This window comes from Bison bison, unplaced genomic scaffold (genome assembly GCF_000754665.1).
Source record: "Bison bison bison isolate TAMUID 2011002044 unplaced genomic scaffold, Bison_UMD1.0 scf7180017864452, whole genome shotgun sequence".
Lineage (NCBI taxonomy): Eukaryota > Metazoa > Chordata > Mammalia > Artiodactyla > Bovidae > Bison > Bison bison.
The window spans coordinates 2,006,544-2,018,024 of record NW_011495014.1 but is presented as its reverse complement, the minus strand read 5'-3'; positions in this window follow the sequence as shown (position 1 = coordinate 2,018,024).

The window sequence follows — 11,481 nt, the reverse complement described above, 5'->3', positions numbered from 1 at the left end:
TTTTTTTTTTTTTTGCATAAAAGTAGTAAGGATCAAAAGGTACAATGGCGGTTGGGAAGGAAAAAAAGTGTGTTCAGAAATGTGGAATTAAAAAAGACTATTTCTACTTCTGCTTTATTGACTATGCCAAAGCCTTTGACTGTGTGGGTCACAACAAACTATGGAAAATTCTTCAAGAGATGGGAATACCAGACCACCTGACCTGCCTCCTGAGAAATCTGCATGCAGGTCAAGAAGCAAAAGTTATAACTTGACATGGAACAACAGACTGGTTCCAAATATGAAAAGAAGTACATCAAGGCTGCATATTGTCACCCTGCTTATTTAACTTATATGCAGAGTACATCATGAGAAATTCTGTGCTGGATGAAGCAAAAGCTGAAATCAGTATTGCCAGGAGAAATGTCAATAAATAACCTCAGATATACAAATGACACCACCCTTATAGCAGAAAGTGAAGGAGAACTAAAAAGCCTCTTGCTGAAAGTGAAAGAGAGAGTGAAAAAGTTGGCTTAAAACTCAACATTCAGGACACTAAGATCATGGCATCTGGTCCATCACTTCATGGCAAATAGATTGGAAAACAGTGGAAACAGTGACAGACTTTATTTTTTTGGATTCCAAAATCACTGCAGTTGGTGACTGCAGCCTTGAAATTAAAAGATGCTTCGTCCTTGGAAGTAAAGCTATGACCAACCTAGACAGCATATTAAAAAGCAGAGACATTACTTTGCCAACAAAGGTCCATCTAGTCAAGCTTTGGTTTTTCCATTAGTCATGTATGGATGTGAGAGTTGGACTATAAGGAAAGCTGAGCACCAAAGAATTGATGCTTTTGAACTGTGAAGATTCTTGAGAGTCCCTTGAACAGCAAGGAGATCCAACCAGTCCATCCTAAAGGAGATCAGTCCTAAACATTCATTCAATGCTGAAGCTGAAACTCCAATACTTTGGCCACTTGATATGAAGAGCCAACTCATTTGAAAAAACCTTGATACTTGGAATGATTGAAGTCGGGAGGAGGAGACAACAGTGGATGAGATAGCTGGATGGCATCACCAACTCAACGGACATGAATTTAAGTACGCTTCTGGAATTGGTGATGGACGGGGAAGCCTGGCATACTGTAGTCCATGGGGTCGCAAAGAGTCGGACATGACTGAGCAACTAAACTGAACTGACTGCCTATTAAGTAGACCTTTCAACACGAGGCAACAATATCACAGAAAGATTTGGGGAGATGTTTGCTGTTGTTTTATATTTAGCCACCCCCCCCCAACATCTGGAACAATTCACTCACATTTGAGGCACAGCATTTCTAACAATTTCACAGGTGCTCCATCGAGGTACTGTTTTCATTTCTTAGCAAGGAGCACAGTTGTTAGTTTGTTAACAGTTTTTGCTTCTTAGTGTCTCTGGGTTTTATTTTCTCTGTCCATTTTTTTAAACTTCATTCACATTCAGGGCCACTATTTTAAAAGAAATTTTAGTCTCATCTCTTTTATTGAGATTTATCTTTCAACAAGGACCAACGAGTATTCACTTCACCAATCCTGCAGAGTAGGCAGTTCTTAACTGAGTTCTCACCGAAAGGAGAATAGGTCCCTAGAATGCAACCTTCTTTAACATGCAGAGGGTGGTATCGTGAGAGTGGCAACAGATGTTTGCTAATTATGATAGAAAATGGTGGCTCACTTGTCTAGCTTTTATTTTTCTTAAATGTAAATGATCTTAAATTATTAGGTGTTCAACTCATAGGTGAAAGTTAAGCTAACATTTCCAAAGAAATTTAGAAGCAATTTATATGGCACCCAGGCAATTTCTGCCTTCGAGTATACTCAATTTTTTATTTTAATGCTGACACCTCAAGCTGGAAGGCTTTCAGTTACGATTGAAGTTAAAATAACACAGTGGAGATAGGTGAATAAACTGTTACCAAAGACATGATGAATGTTCAGAAAACAGTGTCTATTATATGCAAGAGAAAACACACTGAAGAGAAGAAAGTGAACTTGCAAGATGAGTTGAGGGGGAAAAAAAGACAACTAACATGCAGAAAAATGAATGTAGACTGGGGAGAGAAGAGACATGTGTTCAAGAAAAACAAAGACAATCTTCTTTCTTCGTTACAGTTAATAAGCTTCAGAAATCTTCTTTCTTGCCTTTTAGCAGTGTCTGTTAGCCCCTTCAGGTTGACTGGTCCAGGTGAATTGATTACATGTTTAAAGAGAGAAAATTATTTTTGAAATGGAAGATTCACTATATCCATAGGCATGAAATGTATACTGACTTTGTGGTGAACAGGAGAGCTGAGAAAGTATCTTTCCATTCTAAGGTGACAGTTACTATGATTATTTATTTGTTTAGTTGTGCTCTGTTTTTTTCCTAAATTATTTGAGGGAAAAACAATTATTCAATGAAGGAAAACCTTTGTGACAGTATAAATGGAGTAGTTAGATGAACTTTGCAAAATGACATTTGAAAACTGGTAGTACAAGCATTTTAATGGTTTGCCTCTCTAATATTGGTGTCCATATATTGAATCACCTACTACTCAATAAATCATTGTTGAGAGCATATTTTGTGGCAGGTGCTAGTCTACACCGAAGATGGAGGAGTTTTAGAAATTGCAAAATAACCTCCACTTAAAGGCTGATTTTTAGGTAAGGAGACACAAAATAAAATATATACACAGCTTGCCCTAAGGGCTATAGAGGAAAATAATGAATGGTAAGGGCATAGGACTAAAAGAGATGGAGACAGGACTGTGGTTTAAATAGTGCAACCCAGGAAAGTCACTGAAATACATCTAAGTAAATATCTGAAAGGCATGAAGAAATTAGTCATAAAAATACCTGGGAAAGCATTGAATCAGCCTAACACACATAAAGTACTAAGGCCTGAAGTCAAGAGCATATTTGGAGTATCACAGAAAAGACCTATAGGCCACTGATAGGATATGCCCATTACACAGTAAGATGAGAAGCTGTAGAAGGCTTTGAGCAAAAAATAACATAATAAGTTTTAAGTTTTCAGAGGATTGTTTTAGCAGTTCTGTGGGAAATAACTGTAGTTGCCCAAGGAAAATAAAAATTGTGAACAGTTAGGAAGTACTGGAACAGTCCAGACAAAATATAATGGTGGCATGCGCCAAAGTGGTAGCATGATAAAAAATGGCTATGGTGCTCTTTCTCCTTCATGGATCACAGCCTTGTCATGGTGAAGGGGCTTGTGTAACTCAGTGAAGCTATGAGCCATGACATGCCGGGCCACCCAAGATGGACTGGTCATAGTGGAGAGTTCTGACAAAACGTGGTCCACGGGAGAAAGGAATGGCAAACCACCCCAGTATTCTTCCCCTGAGAACGTATTGATAAGGCAAAAGATATGACATCAGAAGATGAGTCCTCCAGGTTGAAAGGTGTCCAATATGCTACTGGTAAAGAGTAGAGGGCAATTACTAATAGCTCCAGAAAGAGCTATTATGAAGAGACTTGGCCAAAGCAAAAACCACACTCAGTTCTGGATGTGTCTGGTGGTGAAAGTAAAGTCTGATTCTCTAAAGAACAATATTGCATAGGAACCTGGAACAGTAGGTCCATGAGTCAAGGTAAATTGGACATGGTCAAGCAGGAGATGGCAAGAGTGAACATCGACATCTTAGGAGTCAATGAATTAAAATAGGTGGGAATAGGTGAATTAAATTCAGATGACCATGATATCTACTGCTGTGGGCAAGAATCCCTTAAAAGAAATGGAGTAGCCTTCATGTTCAACGAGAGTCCAAAATGCAGTACTTGTGTGCAACTTCAAAAATGACAGAATGATCTTGGTTTGTTTCCAAGGCAAACAATTCATAACCACAGTAAACCAAGTCTGTGCCCCAACTGCTAATGCTGAAGAAGCTGAAGTTCAATGGTTCTATAAAGACTTACAAGACTTTCTAGAACTAACACCAAAAAAAGGTCCTATACATCACAGGGGATTGGAATGCAAAAGTAGGAAGTCAAGAGGTACCTGGTGTAACACAGCACAAAAGCTAACGATTGTATCAAAAGAACACACTGGTCACAGCAAACCTCCTCTTCCAACAACAAAAGTGACTACTCTCTACGTGGACATCACCAGATGTACAATACTGAAATCAGATTGATTATGCTTTTTGCAGCCAAAGATGGAGAAGCTCTACACAGAGACAAAAATAAGATATGGAGCTGAATGTGGCTCAGATCATGAGCTAATTATTGCAAAATTCAGGCTTAAGCTGAAGAAAGTACAGAAAACCACTAGGATATTCAGATATGACATAATTAAATCCTCCACTGTATAAGCATTTATACAGTGGAGGTGATGAATAGATTCAAGGGATTAGATCTGGTAGTCAGAGTGCCTGAAGTACTATGGATGGAGGTTCATAACATTGTACAGGAGGCACTGACCAAAACCATCCCAAAGAAAAAGAAATGCAAGAGGGCAAAGTGGTTGTCCAAGGAAACTTTACAAGTAGCTGAGAAAAGAAGTGAAAGGCAGGGAGAAAGGGAAAGATATACCCAACTGAATGCAGAATTTCAGAGAATAGCAAGGAGAGATAAGAAAGCCTTCTTGAGTGAACAGTGCAAATAATTGGAGGAAAACAATAGAATGGGAAAGACTAGAGATCTCTTCAAGAGAATTGGAGATATCAAGGGAGCGTTTCATGCAAGGATGGACATGATAAAGGACAGACACAGTAAGGACCCAATAGAAGCAGAGGAGGTTAAGAAGAGGTGGCAAGAATACACAGAAGAACTATGCAAACAAAGTCTTACTAACCCAGATAACCATGAAGATGTGCTCACTCACCTAAAGCCAGACATCCTGGAGTGTGAAGTCAAGTGGGCCTTAGGAAGCATAGCCACAACCAAAGCCTCGTGAAAGTGATGGAATTCCAACTGAGCTATTCAAAATCCTAAAAGATGATGCTATTAAAGTGTTGCACACAGTATGTCAGCAAATTTGGAAAACTCAGCAGTGGCCACAGGACTAGAAAAGGTTAGTTTTTATTCCAATCCCAAAGAAGGACAATGCCAAAGAATGTTCAAACTACGATACAATCATGCTAATTTCCACATGCTAGCAAAGTTACGCTCAAAGTCCTTCAAGCTAGGCTTAAGTTTCCCAGATGGCTCTTGTGGTAAAGAATCCATGTGCCAATGCAGGAGACATAAGAGACATAAGTTCAATCCCTGGGTTGAGAAATTCCACTGGAAGAGGACATAGCAACACACTCCAGTATTCATGCCTGGAGAATCCCATGGAAAGAAAAGCCTGTTGGGCTACAGTCCATAGGGTCACAAAGAGTCGGACACAACTGAAGTGACTTAGCCCACACACAGGCTTCAGCATTATGTGAACCGAGAACTTCAGATGTACAAGCTGGGTTTAGAAAAGGCAGAGGAACCAGAGATCAAATTGCCAGCACTCACTGGATGATAGAAAAAGCAAGAGAATCCAGGAAAACATCTACTTCATTGACTATCCTAAAGCCTTTGACTGTGGAAAATCCTTAAAGAGATAGGAATACCAGACCACCTTATCTGTCTCCTGAGAAATCTGTATACAGGTTGAGAAGCAACAGTTAAAACCAGGCATGAAACAATGGAGTGTTTCAAAATTGAGAAAAGAATATGACTGTTTTAAAATACCCTGTTATTTAACTTCAATATGCAGAGTACATCATGCAGAATGCCAGGCTGGATGAATCACAAGCTGGAATCAAGATTGCCAGGACAAATATCAACAACCTCAGATATGCCCATGATACCACTCTAATGACAGAAAGTAAAGAGGAACTAAAGACTCTCTTGATGGGGGTAAAAGAGAAGAGTGAAAAAGCTGCCTTAAAATTCAACATTCAAAAAACTAAGATCTTGGCATCCAGTCCCATCACTTCATGGCACATAGTTGGAGAAAAAGTGGAAGCAGTAACAGATTTTGCTTTCTTGGGCTCTAAAATCAGCGTGGATGGTGACTGCAGCAATGAAATTAAAGACATTTACTGCTTGGAAGAAAGCTGTGATGAACATAGACCCTAGCATATTAAAAAGCAAAGAAAACACTTTGAAGACAAAGGTCTATGTAATCAAAGCTATAGTTTTTCCAGTAGTCATGTATGGATGTGAGAGTTGGACCAAAAAGAAGGTTGAGTTCCAAAGAACTGATGCTTTCAAATTGTGGTGCTGGAGAAGAATCTTGAGAGTACCTTAGACAGCAAGAAGATCCAACCAGTCAATCTTAAAGGAAATCAACCCTGAATATTCATTGGAGGAACTAATGCTGAAGCTGAAGCTCCAATACTTTGGCTATCTGATATGAAGAGCTGACTTGTTAGAAAAGACCCTGATGCTGGGAACGATTGAAGGCAAAATGAGAAGGGGTGGGGGGGTGGTGCAGAGGATGAAATTGTTAGATAGCATCACCAACTCAGGGGACAGTTTTCTCTCTCTTTAGTCGCTAAGTCATGTCCGACTCTTGTGACCCCATGGACTGTAGCCTGCCAGGCTCCTCTTGTCAATGGGATTCTCCAGGCAAGAATACTGGAGTGGGTTGCCATTTTCTTCTCCAGGGGATCTTCCTCACCCTGGGGTCGAATCCGGGTCTCCTGCACTGCAGGTAGATTCTTCACCAACTGAGGTATGAGGGAAGCCCAAAGTGAAAGTGAAAGTCACTCAGTCATGTCCAACTCTTTGTGACCCAATGGACTTAGTCCATGGGATTCTCCAGGCCAGAATACTGGAGCAGGTAGCCTTTCTCTTCTCCAGGGGATCTTCCCAACCCAGGGATCTAACCCAGGTCTCCCACATTTCAGGTAGATTCTTTACCAGCTGAGCCACAATGGAATGAGTTTGAGCAAACTCCAGGAGATAGTGAAGGACAGGGAAGCCTGGCGTGCTGCAGTTCTCAGGTTTGCAGTGTCAGACAATCAACTTAGGGACTGAACTACAACGTGGCACTCTTTGCTCTAATGATGATATTGGTTATTTAGAGACCAACTCTGAAACAGAGATGCAGGAGACAAAATAAAAATGGTTCTGTGAAAGCTTTTAGGAAGTGAGCATATAGCAAGGACTTTCAGAATAAACAATTATCAGAGAAAGCAAAAATCCCAGAAAGGTAAAACAGGACACTTAAGATGCAATGGCCCAAAGGGCATTTACTTATACTGTAGGCTAGCTGATAAGCTGATGGACTCTGAAGGAGAGGGAGTAGAAATGAATGCCAGAGGGTATTAACAGCAAGAACCCTTAATAGTATGCATTATGGGATAGTATGGAATAGTATGTATAATAAAGTAGAACCCTGAAAGACAAGAATTCTATTATGCTAAAGATGACCCAGTCATCCTCATCCCTGAGGACTGAGCAAAGAGTTGGAAGGAAGGAAAGCAGAAATATTCCAATCTCATTTGACGAGTTCAAAACCAAATATATATTTTTGGCTAAATGAATTAACTCATGAATGTGTTTACTGTATGAATGTTAGTTTATACTTTGGAGTTCTGGAATAAGATAATTTCTCTCTCTCAGTTAGGAGTACAGTAGAACCTTTCCCTACATGAAAGAACCATTTCTGGAGACAAATGTAGCCATTTCCATGATCATGATTTTTTATTTATCCCCAATTTATATATAATTTTAATAAATATATTTATGATTATGTTAATAAAATATTTAGTAATTTCCAAAACATTGAATGTGAAGATTTTGAACGCTTTAGGACAATAATATGCTATAACTTTTTGATCTGAATATATGATATTCAATTTAGTTTTTTTTTTTTAAAGAAATGAAGCATCTTTTCATGTGTTTGTTAGCCATCTATATGTCTTCTTTGGAGAAATGTCTATTTAGTTTTTGGCCCATTTTTTGATTGGGTCATTTATTTTTCTGGAGTTGAGCTGTAGGAGTTGCTTGTATATTTTTGAGATTAGTTGTTTGTCAGTTGCTGTAGGAGTTGCTTGCATAATTTTGAGATTAGTTGTTTGTCAGTTGCTTCATTTGCTATTATTTTCTCCCATTCTGAAGCCTGCCTTTTCACCTTGCTAATAGTTTCCTTTGATGTGCAGAAGCTTTTAAGTTTAATTAGGTCCCATTTGTTTATTTTTGCTTTTATTTCCAATATTCTGGGAGGTGGGTCATAGAGGATCCTGCTGTGATGTATGTCGGAGAGTGTTTTGCCTATGTTCTCCTCTAGGAGTTTTATAGTTTCTGGTCTTACGTTGAGATCTTTAATCCATTTTGAGTTTATTTTTGTGTATGATGTTAGAAAGTGTTGCAAACTAGTGCAGCCACTATGGAGAACAGTGTGGAGATTCCTTAAAAAACTGGAAATAGAACTGCCTTATGATCCAGCAATCCCACTGCTGGGCATACACACTGAGGAAACCAGAAGGGAAAGAGACACGTGTACCCCAATGTTCATCGCAGCACTGTTTATAATAGCCAGGACATGGAAGCAACCTAGATGCCCATCAGCAGATGAATGGATAAGAAAGCTGTGGTACATATACACAATGGAGTATTACTCAGCCATTAAAAAGAATACATTTGAATCAGTTCTAATGAGGTGGATGAAACTGGAACCTATTATACAGAGTGAAGTAAGCCAGAAAGAAAAACACCAATACAGTATACTAACGCATATATATGGAATTTAGAAAAATGGTAACAATAACCCTGTGTACGAGACAGCAAGAGACACTGATATATAGATCAGTCTTATGGACTCTGTGGCAGAGGGAGAGGGTGGGGAGATTTGGGAGAATGGCATTGAAACATGTATAATATCATGTATGAAACGAGTCGCCAGTCCAGGTTCAATGCACGATACTGGATGCTTGGGGCTGGTGCACTGGGACGACCCAGAGGGAGGGTATGGGGAGGGAGGAGGGTTCAGGATGGGGGACACAGGTATACCTGTGGCAGATTCATTTCGATATTTGGCAAAACTAATACAATATTGTGAAGTTTAAAAATAAAATTAAAAAAAAAAAGAACTCAAAAAAAAAAAAAAAAAAGAGAAGAAATGAAGCAACTTAACTGAGAAATCATGTAGACTTTGTTTTGACTCTACCTTTAAATGTACACAATGGTCAATTTTAATTTCTAAATTAAATTGCTTAGGTCACCTTGTACTGTTATAGCTTCAGAAAGAACCCAAAGAACCTTCATTCTTAAGTTAAAAGGAATCAGAATACATAATAATTATTACTTACAGTAAGAAAAAGTCTTATATTGTTAAAATAATCAGATGATGAATTGGACACTCTTCATGCACAAAGAGTTTTCAGATTCTGAGAATCTGAGTGTTATCTTCTGTTATTTATCTAAGATGACTAAAATAAGAGATCTCTAATTACTAGATCAGAAGCCAGAAATTATTTAAATATAGGTCCCTTAATTTAAGATTGGAGTAAAGCTATTCAAGCACACAAAAAAATATGCCTGCTTTGAAATATTATTTCCTTTAAATATTTTAAGTATATTCAGGAGATATTATGGTTGATATCTTATGTGAGAAAACATAGCTAGCTAGGAGGGGTGGAGATCACATCAACTTAACCATGTACTTTAATCAGATAACTGGCTGTATGATTTTAAATCATGTGTCCTGTGAAAATATTTCATTAGAAACTACTGGATTTCTGACAATAGTGATCTTAAAACTTTTCTTTTGGAAAGAAGATAAATTATAGATGGACAAAATCTGGAGTGTATGAAAGTATCCAACATATTATAAAATTAGATAAACAGTATAAAAATTTTGATCTGGGACTTATTCTATAACATTTTATATATGCTCCTTCCCTGACTCAACCCCCAAAAGCACTGTCAAAAATTCACTGCATCCTTTATTCTAGCCAACTCTTAAGCATCCTTCAAGTGCCTGCTTGAACCTCACATTCTCACTTTCACTGCACCTCAGACTAGGTTACATTTCCCTGTTTAACACCACTGCCACTGCCCCACCACCAGCTGCTTCATCTGTCTCCTCTGGGTGCCTCTTTACTGAGGCCCTGGCTTCCAATGCAGGCCTGATCTAATCTATCTCCACCTCATAGCCAGAATGATCTTTTAAAATGCTAATTTGAGCATGCCAAAGCCCAGATTTAAAGCCTCGTATCCCTGGCATATTTTTTAGGATAAGGTTTAAAATCTCTAATGTGGTCTATACATTCTAAGATTGCAGAGTGCCCAAGCACTCCTCCAGCCCTCATGACTACCATGCCTTGTTCTTTGTGTTCTAGGCATATTGGGCTCCCTTGACTTCCTTCCATGTGCTCCCTGTTCTCTCATATTTTAAATGCATTGGTTTCCTTTCTGGAACCCCTTCTCTCTATCCTTTATCCTAGCCAACTCTAACTCATTTTTCAAGTTTGGGTTATACTGTACTCAGAAAGCCATTCACTGCACCCCAGACAGGTCACATTTCCATAGCCCTCTGAATTCTCCTCACACATTTAATTACAAGTGTATTCTCCATCTTCCCTATTAGAATTTAGCATCTAGGATCTGAGGGACTCTGCCATTTTCCCCTGTACTTGGCATATAATTAGCATGTAACAAATGTTTGTTAAATAAATGGATAGATTAATGACCTGACAAAACTGGAAGAATAACCCTTGTACTGCAATGCTGTCCACTTAGTATGCCAGCAGTGTGTCACTTAAGATGCCGTTGGCTTTGCCCTCAGGTAAGTGGCCTTCTACCTTATAAGATGGTTGTCATACTTCTGGGCATCACATGCAGAAAGGATTATACCCAGTGGAGAAGAAGCAGTTATTAGAGTGTTTTGTTTTGTTTTGTTTTGTTTTTGATAGCAAAAACAGCTTTTTCCCAAAACCCCTTATAAGAGTTCCCTTCACATCTCATTGTCTGGTCTACCAAATTTCAAAATCTAAATAACTATAGTTGATGTGTTAATTGTTCTTTCAAATAGCAGTGGTCTTCAACAAGGAAGCAGTTAGTTCAGCACACGAATGATAGGGTCACGTAAGTACCTTTCCTTAAGACAATACGCAGTTTCCTTCAGCATGTAGACAATATGCTTTATGCTTACTTCCCACTATGTCACAAAGAATATACATGTACTCAAGAGTTAAGCTTTTAAAAAATCAATAATTCCTACTCCTTCAGCAAGGGAAATTTTTAAGTAAACCTGTCTATGTGTATGTGTATATATGTGTGTGTATGTGTGTTAACTTGTTCTTACTGCAAATTGAATCATAGACCAGAGGTCAGCAAATGATGGTCAATAGGTCAATTGCAACCCATAGCTACTTTTTTAAAAAAATGACGATTTCTTGGAATACAGCCATATCCATTTATTTATATATTGTCTACAGATGTTTTGCTTTTAAATTTCAGGGTTTAGTCATTGAGACAGAGACTATATGGCCTACACAGTCTAAAACTTTTCCTTTCTGGACCTTACAGAAAAAAA